This window comes from Chenopodium album, chromosome 7 (genome assembly GCF_948465745.1).
Source record: "Chenopodium album chromosome 7, dcCheAlbu1.1, whole genome shotgun sequence".
NCBI classification, from domain to species: domain Eukaryota; kingdom Viridiplantae; phylum Streptophyta; class Magnoliopsida; order Caryophyllales; family Amaranthaceae; genus Chenopodium; species Chenopodium album.
Genome location: NC_137840.1, coordinates 435,582 through 448,019, shown reverse-complemented (window position 1 = coordinate 448,019; position 12,438 = coordinate 435,582).

Below are 12,438 nucleotides of genomic sequence, written 5' to 3'. Positions count from 1 at the left end.
TAAGGCGGCAGGGGGAATGAAAATTGACGCCTACTCTGATTCACAGTTGGTCGTTAGCCAGTATGAGGGAAAATATGAGGCGACTCATCCGGCTATGATCAAATACCTTCAGGCAGTCAAAGAAGAGGCTGGGGCACTTGAGGAATTCCGTCTGAATCAAGTGCCTAGGTCGGACAACAACCAGGCGGATGCATTGTCAAAACTAGCATCTTCCGCCTGCCATGATACGCCTCGGTCAGTCTTCTGGGAAGTACTTGAAAAAAGAAGCATCTATGAGGAACCCATTGGAATTCTTGACCGAAGCTCTACCTGGATGGATGGCATCCGGGACTATCTTTCAGACGGTACACTTCCTGATTCGCCACAGGAGGCAGCCGTCTTGAAGAAGCGAGTTGCAAGCTTCGAGTTGAGAAATGGAGAACTCTTCAAGGCGGGGTTTCTAAAGCCTCTGTTGAAGTGTGTCACCCCGGAAAAGGGGAAGGAAGTTCTCGAAGACTTGTACTCGGGATTCTACGCCTCCCACATAGGCGGAAAATCCCTAGTCGTCAGAGTCAGACGACATTATTTTTGGCCTACTCTTGAGGCAGACGCCAAGTAGTTGGTGAAGAAATGTGACAAGTGCCAAAAATTCGGCAAACTTATTCACCGTCCGGCTACTGATCTGACGGCCATCCACAGCCCAATCCCGTTTGCAAAATGGGGCATGGACATCTTAGGTCCTTACACGACTACTCCAGGCGGAAAGCGCTACATCTTTGTGGCTGTGGACTATTTCACCAAGTGGGTGGAGGCTGAGGCGGTTAAGAACATCAAGACCTCAGACGTAATTTCCTTCATCTGGAAGAACATTATCACCCGGTATGGGGTGCCTATGTCTATGGTGTTCGATAATGGTCCTTAGTTTGAGACGCCTCAGCTCAAAACCTGGTTGGGAGATCAAGGGATCTCAAGCTATTTTGCATCAGTCGGCCGACCCCAAGCAAACGGCCAAGTTGAAGCCTTCAACAAACTAATCTCAGACGGCATTAAGAAGAAAATTGAAGGAGCCGGTGGCTTGTGGGTAGAGGAGTTAATCCACGTCTTATGGGCCATCCGGACAACAACAAAGGGGGCAACCGGTGAAACCCCATTTCTCATGGTTTACGGTGCTGAAGCCGTCTTGCCCATTGAACATTACGAGCCGACTCTCAGAGTCATGCTATATGATGAAGAGGCAAACTGGGAAGCAGTGCGCCTGGCATTGGATTCACTCCCAGAATGCAGGGGCAATGCCGCCTTGCGTCATGAGATTTACCGTCTGAGAATTACCAGAGCTTACAACAAGAGAGTACACAAGCGTCCCTTGAAAGTTGACGACTTAGTGTTACAGAAAATGGAGGCAACCGGTAGGGCCAATGAGCTGGGAAAGCTAACTCCAAATTGGGAAGGTCCCTACCGGATTTATGAAGAAGTAAGAGACGGCACCTACCACCTGGAAACTCCAGACGGTAGACGCCTGCCTAGAACTTGGAATGTAGACAATTTGAAAAAGTACTACTTCTGAGAAGGTAAATTTTTTGTAAACAGTGAGTCAATTAATGAGAATTCAGACTTTGTTTGCAAAATTGTTTTGATTATCCGCCTGGGTAATACTCAGACGGATTCTTCATTTACCTAATTAAGTTTGATACTTAGTAAAGGTTACATTTAATTGACCGCCTAGGTAATACTCAGATGGATCCTTTGTTTATTTAACTAAGTTTGATACTTGGTATGATTTAATAATTGCCTGTCCGTCTGGGTAATACTCAGACAGGCTTATTTGTTTAAACCAACTAAGTTCGGCACTTAGTGTAAATTTAATGTTGTAATAACGCTCGGCAAATGCTCCGATTAAAAGCTAAGCACAAAAACTCTTAGTGGCTATACAACCGGTCCTAAACAACACCAAAGGCTAAAACAGCCGGATGGTTGCTTATTTTACAAAACCGCCTGTCCCAACATGGACAAAGGGGTCCGGCGACACCTCTCCGGGTGCAATCGTCGCAGAGAACAGACTATTTGTCAGTTCTACGTACCTATGCAGACGGCAAAAATTGAACGACCGAATTGGTCAACTCATAGCCGTCTGACCAGAATGATCTGTGAAGAACGATCAAGTTACCGAATACCGGATGCCCCTAGGCATCAGTTGGTCACCGGCTGAAGTTCTCACTTAGGTTATTTATTCCAAAGTTGCATTTTCTATCCCAATTGGGGCAAAAGAGTTGTGCAATGGCTATGCAATCTCTACCAAGACGGGAAAAACCGTTTGGTTAGTGACTGGAACGCCTGTTGGTGTACGGCTGTGCACTTGGTTTGGGGCAATCACTACTGTGATTGATTGACTTACAAACGTATCATGCTCTCTGCAGCATCAGACGTTCCCAAGTCAATCAACCAACTCAATTTGAAACCAACCACACAGCCGTCCAGGGGAAAGGACAACCGGCCTTTAATAAGTTAGGCAAAAAGTCGTCGCATGCTTTTCATAAGTTAGACAAAAATCAAGCATATAAGCACAAATGCAAAAAATAGAAATCCAAACATAAATGCTGACCAAAACCGACTCAGTCGGTGCATCCATAAAAAGTCCACCCAACCAAACGGTTGTAGTGGATCAAATGTTAACCGGACCCCGTCCGGGAGAAGATAGAAATTGTTGATTACCCGGCTCCTCAGCCGGTAAATACACGAATACTCGGCACGCAGGCCGGAAAAGCAAGTTATTGGCATACTGCCGCAGATTAAAGAAAAAATAAAAAAAAGAGTTGGCATACTGCCGCTGAAAAATCACTTCTGGCCCGCAGGCGACTCCTCCTGGTCCTCGTCATCTGAGGGAATCTCATGCGCTTCACCAGGACCAGGAAGCTCAGGCGCGGGAAGCTCAGTGTTGGCGTTAGCCCAGGCGTCGAAGGACTCAGGCTCTGGCTCACCTTTCTCTCTCAAGTACACCACGTCCTCGGCGTACCTGTGAGCTAGTGCCCAGATGCCATAATCCTTGTCTGGGTACAAGGCAGCCCAGGCGATCTTCATGCGGGCGTCGTTGTCAGCATCGCTTTCAGCAACCAGGCGGTTTTGCTCCGCCTCTAGGGTTGCTGCAAAGTTTATCTGAGCCTGAGCAGCCTCCTTCTCCAGCTTCTCAACCTTGGTCTTCAAGTTGGTGTTCTCTTCAGAAACACCTTGGAGTGTGCCAAGGTCCGCCCGGGCCTTCTTAAACGCCTCTTCGGCCTTCTTGAGCGCCTCCTCATACTTCTTGAGGCTCTCCTCCCCCTTTTTCAGGGCCTCCTCCGCCCCCTTCTGAGCCGTTTCAGCGTCGCTCGCCCGCTGGTTGGCCGTCTTCAGATCCGCCTCTAGCTGCTTGATTCTCGACGCATGTGTCATTGTGATTGCTTTAGTTTCAAGTTCATTTACGATAGTGGAGTATAAAGCAACACTATCAGCGTCTGTGGCGGACTTCTTGGCCCTTTTTACCTCTTCCCATTTGCGAGAATAAGGATGCTTGGGCCCGTCTACCCGCAGCAGAGCCTGCAAAAACGAATCAGGTTAGTATTGCAGGCAGAGTAAAGCATTTGGAAAAAGTTGTTAAGTATCTTACCTCAGCCAGAAGGGACAAGATTCGTTCCAGGTTGAACGTCTCTATCCTAGGGATAGCGTTCTTGTCCTTCTTGCTCACCGCCTCCAGCATGGCTTTAGCATGCTTCTGGACGTCTGGCCAGCGGGGATATTGATCTGCACCATGATCAATAGGTGATGAGTGCAAAATTAAGGCAGCACCTATCTGTTGCCGACCGTCTGAGGGGAGTGAGATTTCACTCGCAAAGGCCACCCCAGCTCAGGCGGGGATTCAAATGGGTTCTTACCTTCAGAGCCGGCCAAGCGGGAGCCGCTTGCAGGCGTGGTGAACCCCCCGATTGCTGATAGGGGGTTGACGAGGTCGAGGTACAAACTGCCGCCTATCTTCTTGTTTCGCCCCCCTATCCGCATCTTTTGGTTCCCAGCTGAGGTGCCAGGAGTTAAGGCGGAGGCTGACTTTTTGGTCTTGTTAGGGGTAGAGGCAGATTCCTCCCTGGCCCGTTTGAGATCTTTCCCAAACGTCTTTCCTACCTCTCCTCCCTGTGAAAATTACCAAGTTAAAGTTAGCATCCGGAGAAAGTAAACTTTGAGGCCAACCTAAGAAAGAGTCAAGCGTTCTTTACCTTGGCCCTGACTGCGGCCGCCTGTTTTTCCGCAAGCTCCTTGCGGATGGTTGCAGAGGATCGCTTGGGTGTCTTCTCCGTCTGCAACATGCTTAAAGCTTCTTCTGCAAAAAGAAAGAAGTTAATTAGTACATCATCAAGCAATTCTGTTACAGAAGTACTACAGGCGGATGTGAACTCAGGCGCATACGTTTGGTAAACATGTTCCCTATCCCGCAGGCGGCTAAGAAACACTCGTCCCTGAACCAGGCGCTCTTAGGGATCCAGTTCTTGGGGACTTTTATTGTCTCCCCGGTTGACAGGGTTGCATCCGTGAGGCCGAAAAAATCTGCCTCAATTATTTTGTCAAAGTCCTCGTCTGGGATCCGGGGAAGAGCGCACTTCCGGCCCATCAGGTCGGGCTTCTTATTATATTGGCGGAACTCGTAGTTTTCCCGCTTGCTGGGAGCCGACAGCATGTAGAACCTGTGCTTCCAGCTGTCAAATTTGGAGACCTTGTCTAAGGTCATCATGTATTGGGGATACGTGGTCAAAGTGTACCACGCCCTCCAGCCGCTTGGGCTTCGGCTAAGATAATGCATCTTAGCAAAAGCTTCCCAGCCGAGATGGAGCCCCTGGAGTTCGCAGGCGGCAACATACCCCAAGATGTTTGCCCAAGAATTGGGGGTAAGTTGCCAGACTCCGAGGCTGTAGCCTCTCAAGATCGCCTTCACCGCCTGGTGAAAGGGAAAGCGAAGACCGGCCTTGAACGCCGCCTCATAATAGCCGAATTAGCTGTTAGCGTTCTGTTGATCGTCTTCCCAGGCGATGGTGTCGTCCTTAAGCGGCACTCTAATCTTGTACCCGTCTCCTAACGGGTGCATTTGTTTAAATCTTTTTAAGTTCTCCTCCATGTGACCCCTGTCTTTGGCCGAGACGTGAATTTTGAAGGGGTCGTCCTTCTCACTCCACTTCTTCCTCTCCTCCTCCTCGCTATCCTCAAGTGGTGGCAAGTCGTCACTGCTCTCAGAAGTGGAGGCGGAGCTGTTACTCTCCGTATCCCCCTCAGTTTGTGGTAAAGGAGCTGAGACGGCTTCGTCGCCGTCCTGGTCGCATTCTTCCAAAAAGGAATCTGCGGGAGTCGAAGGGGCACGCGGAGGGGATCTCTCCAGAGCCGTCTGGTTTCTCTGACCAGACGCATCTCCCTCAGGCGTTTGGCCGCCTGAGCCCTCGCTTCGGTAATCCGGATCGACAGCCATCTGCATAGTCCTAGCCATTGTGTCCTGCACAGACACATAAATGGTCGGAATCCAAGCAAAAGGGTGGTCCCAACACCCCGAGACGACACTCCCAGTCCTAGACTCAGCCGTCCCCGGTGACCGGCTGGATTCTAACCTAGGTTGTGCCGTGTGTGTTGGTGATGCATCCATTTATTGCAAGAAATATGTACAAGCGGTGAAACAAGAAAAAGAGCTGAGAGAGGCAGAGACGGTACCTTTAGATTTGATATCTGAAGATAGTCGGGTCCGGCTGGGTTGACGAAGAACAAGTTTACTCGCTTGCGCTTGACTCAAACGGATGACTTCTGCTCTCTCAAAGTTGTCTCTCTTGAAAATTTTTGTAAACGTACAAAATGATGAGGGTAAACGGCTATATATAGAGGGTAAATGTGGGGGCATTCCCGTAATTTACTCGGAAGGTGAACGGTTACTCTTTGGCGCTAAAATTACCACCAACCAGAGCGTGACGCGTGTCACAGATGCCACGTGGCGTGCCACGTCACATTTGTGAGGGGCAAATGTTTAGGGTAATTTTACCCCGCCACGTGGTCCAATCAGAGGATGACACGTGTCAGCCCCCCAGGATGGCACAAGGTGGACCTATCCCTGCTTAACACGTGTCACTCCAGAAACCTGGGAGGAATGGCGGCCTTCCGGCCCAAATCCCAAGAAAGCCGCAATGCGGCGCAGCCCACCAATGATTAGGGTTCAGTGACCTAATCAGGGGCACAAATCCCGAGGACCCTATAAATAGGGAGATTCCCCTCTTTTGGAGGGCACGTTTTAACCATTTATTACAAATTGTCCCTGTGATAGAGACATTTGAGCTTAGAATCCGAGTAGATACCCACCTAAATTTCCGCACCTTTTTCTCTCCCTTCAACTTACTAACTTGTTCGTCGGAGGCGGAGCACCACCCAACCGGTGTCTCCGTTTGTTTTGCAGGTACAGCTCACGCCGGATCAGTCTTCGTGTTGTAACTCTCCCGAGGGACAAAAACACCCAAAACAGTGGTCAAGGATATTTTAAAGCTCTCGAAGGAATGTAGAAAGTCTCCTTTGTGAGAAGAGTGGGTAATGAAGCAGCGCATTGTTTAGCAAAATTAAGTTGCAATTTTAGTGAGTATCGTGTATGGCTAGAAGAGTATCCTCTTGAATTACAAGAGGTCATTTGTAACGATATTGCAAACTTGATGCCTTAATAAAATTTGCGCTTCCGGTTTGTGTCAAAAAAAAAAAAGGCTAGTACATATATTTCACCCAAAAAAAAAAAATCTACTATCAAACAAAAGTAAATATGATATTTAAATGCATTATTATATTGATATAATAAGTTTTAAAAAAATTGTATTAAAAATCAAAATTAACATAATATTTTCTTTGTTTTTTTTATACTTACAACACATCTTTTGACATGCTAACCTACTTGAAAAAAAAAATGATTAAACTATGTAACTGGACAATTTATGCTATAATTTTTAATCATAGCAACTTAACATACACTTTCTTCTTTATTTTTTAAACATAACACTTTCTTCTTTATTTTTTAAACATAACACTTTCTTCTTATTGGTGGTAAAATTTTGTTAATTAACTTGCTCATTTATCTATACTTAGTCTATACTTTAGTATTTAAAAACAAAAACCACAAATTTATACTAAGCCACATGTCACCATAATCACTCATATGCCACATGTCACCTAACTTAGTCCTTTCTTTTTAAATTTCCATTTTAATATAAAAACAAAATATATAAATAATGTTTGAGTCTTTAATCTTTATGCATTCTAAAACTTACAAATTTAAGTAAGAAAATTGAGTGTTTCATATTCAATATAATAAATTAAAGTTAAACTAATTAGTGTTTATTACATTAACAATAAGATAGTTTTTTCATCTCCTAAACTTAAATATAACTTAAACCAATGTGTCATTTCATCCCCTACAATATCTATGTATATATACCTAACTAAATTCACAACTCCGACACTTTTCAAGAAAAATAACCTAAGTAACAACCTGTGCATCGAACGGGTCAAAAGATTAGTTTGGTTTAATATCTCTCCTAAAGTGTGTGTCATGTCAAAATAGAGTTTATGGTAAATAAAAATGTACTCTGTAGGAATTATGTATTTTGGAAAATAAAAAAATTACTCTGTAATAATTAATATAAAAGTAATATAATAATGAATATGGAGGAAATATTCCTAAAGATATCTTCTCAGATGGCTAACGTATGTACCTATAGGCACGAAAATTTTATCAAGTGTCGTCACATATTATTCGGGTCAAAGTCAAATAGTTGACTCGTGAATATTGACTACATTATTAATTTGGGTTATTTTAGCCCATGTTATTTAGTTTAGTTAGACTCATTTAATTCACAAATTCTTATGTGCACCCTGGTCCATCTAGAATAGATGGACCACTTATTAAAATGCACCAATATATACAAATAAAAAGCAGAATTTCTCTTCACTTCTTCTTCTTCCTTCTTCTACTTCTTGCCATCTTTTTTTTAAAAAATCTAATCTCTTTTTATTTCTTTCTCGATTTTAATTCATTCTTTTTTTTTTCAAATTCTTATTTTTCTCTCTCCTCTGTTATTTTTTTTTTCCATTGACTTTTGCATTTAACGTGATGGAAATTGTTGATATTTCTGAAGAGATTAATCCAGGTTAGTTAATTATTATGAATTCATTGTGAGCAATATTAATTTATTTTTGATTTTGAGATGAATTTGTGGATGAAGTTATTGTTTTAATATTTATTGAATTGTTAAAACTAATCTGATCGATTTCAATTCGTAATTCATTATGATCGATTTTAATTCGTAATTCGTTATGATCGCTTAATTGATACTTTTTATTGTTCTTATTAATTTAGTAAAAAATTCGAACGTCACAAATTTTGAACATTTAGTAAAAAAATTCTGAACAATTGCGAATTTTGAACATTTAGTAAATAAAATCCGAACTAAACATTAAAAATTTTGAACATTTAGTAAAAATATCTGAACAATCGCAATGTACCAAGCCTATGCATTTGAACATTAAGTAAATAAAAAAAAATAACTATTGCAAATTTTGAACATTTAGTAAAAAAGATCCAAACTAAACATCGAAAATTTTAAACATTTAGTAAAAATATCTGAACAATCGCAATGTACCACGCCTATGCATTTGAACATTAAGTAAATAAAAAAAAAATCAACTATTGCAAATTTTGAACATTTAGAAAAAAAGATCCGAACTGAACATGGACAATTTTAAACATTTAGTAAAAATACTACATCGCAATGTACCACACCTAAACTTTTGAACATTTAGTAAAAAAAATTTAACGATTGCAAATTTTGAACATTTAGTAAAAAATCCGAACATCACAAATTTTGAACATTTAGTAAAAATATATGAACTATTGCAATGTATCACGCCTTTACTTTTGAACATTTAGTAAAAAAATCTAAACAATTGCAAATTTTGAACATTTAGTAAAGAAATCCGAACATTGCAAATTTTGAACATTTACTAAAAAAATCCGAACATTGCAAATTTTGAACATTTACTAAAAAAATCCGAACATTGCAAATTTTGAACATTTAGTAAAAACATCTGAACAATCGCAATGTACCACTACACTCCTTGAAATCGATCGGATTAGCTTCAACAATTCATCAGCATCACTACATGTAGAATAATTTGTCGAGGTCTCTAAAAATTTCAGTGAAGATAGACAAATTACTACTCTTAACTCAAATTACTACTCTTAAATTTAATTGTATTTGTTAAAAACTTAAGAATTTTGCATAAATTTATGTACTTTGTATGAAATTTAAACGAATTTAAGTGTTGTTTACACAAATTACCTTTTTTCCGAAGAATCTTGTAAAACATGAGCTTCCACGGTTGATTTTTTTTAAGTGAGAGAAAAAATAGAGAGATGAGATAGAAGGGATATGTTGCCTTGAGGTGAAATGTTGCAGTTTTTTGGGTAAATCAAGTACGTGGGTTAGTATCTGATGTAATCATGTAGGCTGTTTTCAAGCGTGTTAGTTGGGCCTAGTCCAGCTATTGTAGCTGCACCAGGGTCCATAGTAGACTAATTGTCATTTAATTATTAATAAGGTCCAACAAATTGGATTTGACTACTATAATGTAAATGGGTTATTCTTAAAATGAGGTGGAATTGATATGAGGTCCATTTAGTAGTCATCTCGAAACCCTATCTTGGGAGTTAGGAGAATATATAATAAAATTCTCCTCCTTCATTTCAAAGACACATGAAAAACTCAGAGAAAAGTCTCTCGCTCTACAGAAAAAACCTCTCCATACTAAAAAAAAACCCTTTTTTATCTTCTCTAAAAACATCTCAAACCTAGAAGAAGAACAACAAGCACCGGATTAGGCGTGCCGTTCCATTATAAAAGACAAACCTTGATCGGGATCAAGCCTTTTCGGCCCTCTATCAAGGAATTCAAGTTGGAGTTTCGACAACAACAAATCGAGTCATCAAACGACAAAGCGTAGAGATCAAATCAGTGGATTATATTAGAGATTGTATTTAAAAAAAAATTATTATATTAATAAAATTACATTAGTTGCATTTATTTTGACTCTTTATTTTGCATACTCAAAATTTGTGTTTATAGTGCTATTTTGCACATATATAACAAAAGGTGGTAATGTTGAAACCAAATAATTGAGGTCGTATTATTTTGCACCCACCGCTAATAGTTGGATTATTTTAAGCCAATTTTCCTTATGAAAATCACATTAATAAAATACTTGATATATTTTTTTAGTATAGATTATCGTATATTTAAGGTCAAAGTTTGGTCAAATATGAAATTCATAACAAACGAGATCTTATCAGATCAGATAAGCAAAAATAAGGTGAACCAAAGAAGCCCTTAGTGGTAGAGTGAGTGGTGGTCACCTATTTTAATTTGACCTTTTGTCAATTCAAATGCAGTAAATTGGATGTGAAAATCTATGGGGGGTAAGAAAAAGCATAACATGTAGGATATCGTGACAATCGCACGTATACTTCCAATCTTTCATATGATATCAAATCATTTCCGTTAATCCATCTAATACCTTATTTGTAACCTAATTGGTTCATTAGCAGTCATCTCATCCTATATTCATTTATTTACACACAATCATCAATATTCTCATCTATCAATATACCTAATACATATCTATGAGTGAGGAATTAGGAGATGGAGTGATGGGGTTCAATTCCCCCCATTCCGTGATAGGGTGGGGCCCCTCCCCCGTAGTTTACCGTTAAAAAAAAATTCTATGAGTAACAAGCTTAGCATAATTGCTTATTAGATCAAAATAACCACGCACCATTTAGCTAGTGCAACATATCCATATCCTCACCCTTGTGGCTCTCTAAACACCAAAAAAAAAAAAAACATATCGATAACAACATCTCCCCTTTTTAACTCTTATTTATAATTTATAATTATTATAATGGTAGAAGGAGAAGGATCAAAGAAGGTTGAATATCCCACTCGTCCACTAAGGGTGAGAATTGAACCCTCTTAATTATATAGGCGGAAGGAGGGCCGATATCCAGCCAATAGACCAACCTCAAATTTCAATTTATATGTGTGATATGTTTATTTAATTGCTAGTTTAGTTATATTGTAATATGTGAATTTGTTTATTTCACTTGCTAGTTCAATTCTATATATGTGAACTTGTTGATTTAGGCTAAATGTACATTAGGGCTTCTAAAAAGTTATAGTTTGATTCATGTCTTTAAAAATCCAAACAATAACAAAGGAATTTATATGGAGTTTTAACTTATAAGAAGTATTGTTTTGGAAACAAATCCAAAAAGGTTGGGGCTAGGACTAGGAATCAAGTTCATTCTTTTCTTTTGGCCTAAATCTTTTTAATGAAGTCAATCTATTCACCTTAATACATAAAAAAATTCACTAACCAATTGTAAGCAAATGAAGGTGTATATAATGGTGATGTAAAAAAAAAAAAAAAATTACCAATTCAATGTAGTACTAGAATGGTTAATTTGGTTAATTTTTAACTCTTATCTAATTTGGTGGAGTTTAGTAGTTGATTATGTGGCACTTTAATTGTTCCTGGATCAAACCTTCATACGCACTACCCGCCTAAACTCAAACTTTTTATCTAATCATATAAATATCATAATTTAATCTTAAAAGAATCTAAAAGTTTTAAACTTTCAAAAAGAAACGATCTATTAGATATGGACTTGCTAGTCACAAAGAAATTGACCAGTCGATGCGCTGGCCTACAAAGAATGACGAAATGTAAATCCGTGAATAAAAAAATATTAAGAGGAAAGTTTTAAGGAGGAATCTCGAAAGAATAATTTCAAGGCATACCTGGTTTAAATAAAGACCGCATAAAAAATGGTATAAAGTGGGAGAAAAATTGTGAGTCAAGAGCCTACCAACTCCTAAGAACCAAGAAATGAAATAACCATATATTAGAGAATTTTGAGTAAATGGGCGTTACGTAAGGCTGAATTCACGTCGGAACGTTTGATATGAACAACTTCAGAAATTTTTAAAAAGGGCAGAAATCGTGAATAACTAATGTGATTAGCGATAGTCATCAGAGCAGACATATACGAGGTTTAGCTTAAAATATCCATTTGATTGACGTAAAAATATAATAGGCTTTAGGTGAATAGGAACCAATTGAGGAGGATGGTCTCACTTTTCTTTAGTAAAAGTGCTTATCACTAAACTACCTTTAGAGGAATAAGACTAATCTGGCTTAAGATGAGGCTCGGAGAAAGGTAACTTTGGAGAAAAGAAAAGCGAGACCATACCACTCTTTTAGGTTTAAAGTTTGACAAAAAATCAAACCGAAAATAAAAGGTTGTGTTGGGCCAACAAAGTGTTTTCGCTGTTGGTGAGCACAACATTGACCGCGTGCCTTTTCCATCCATATTAACTA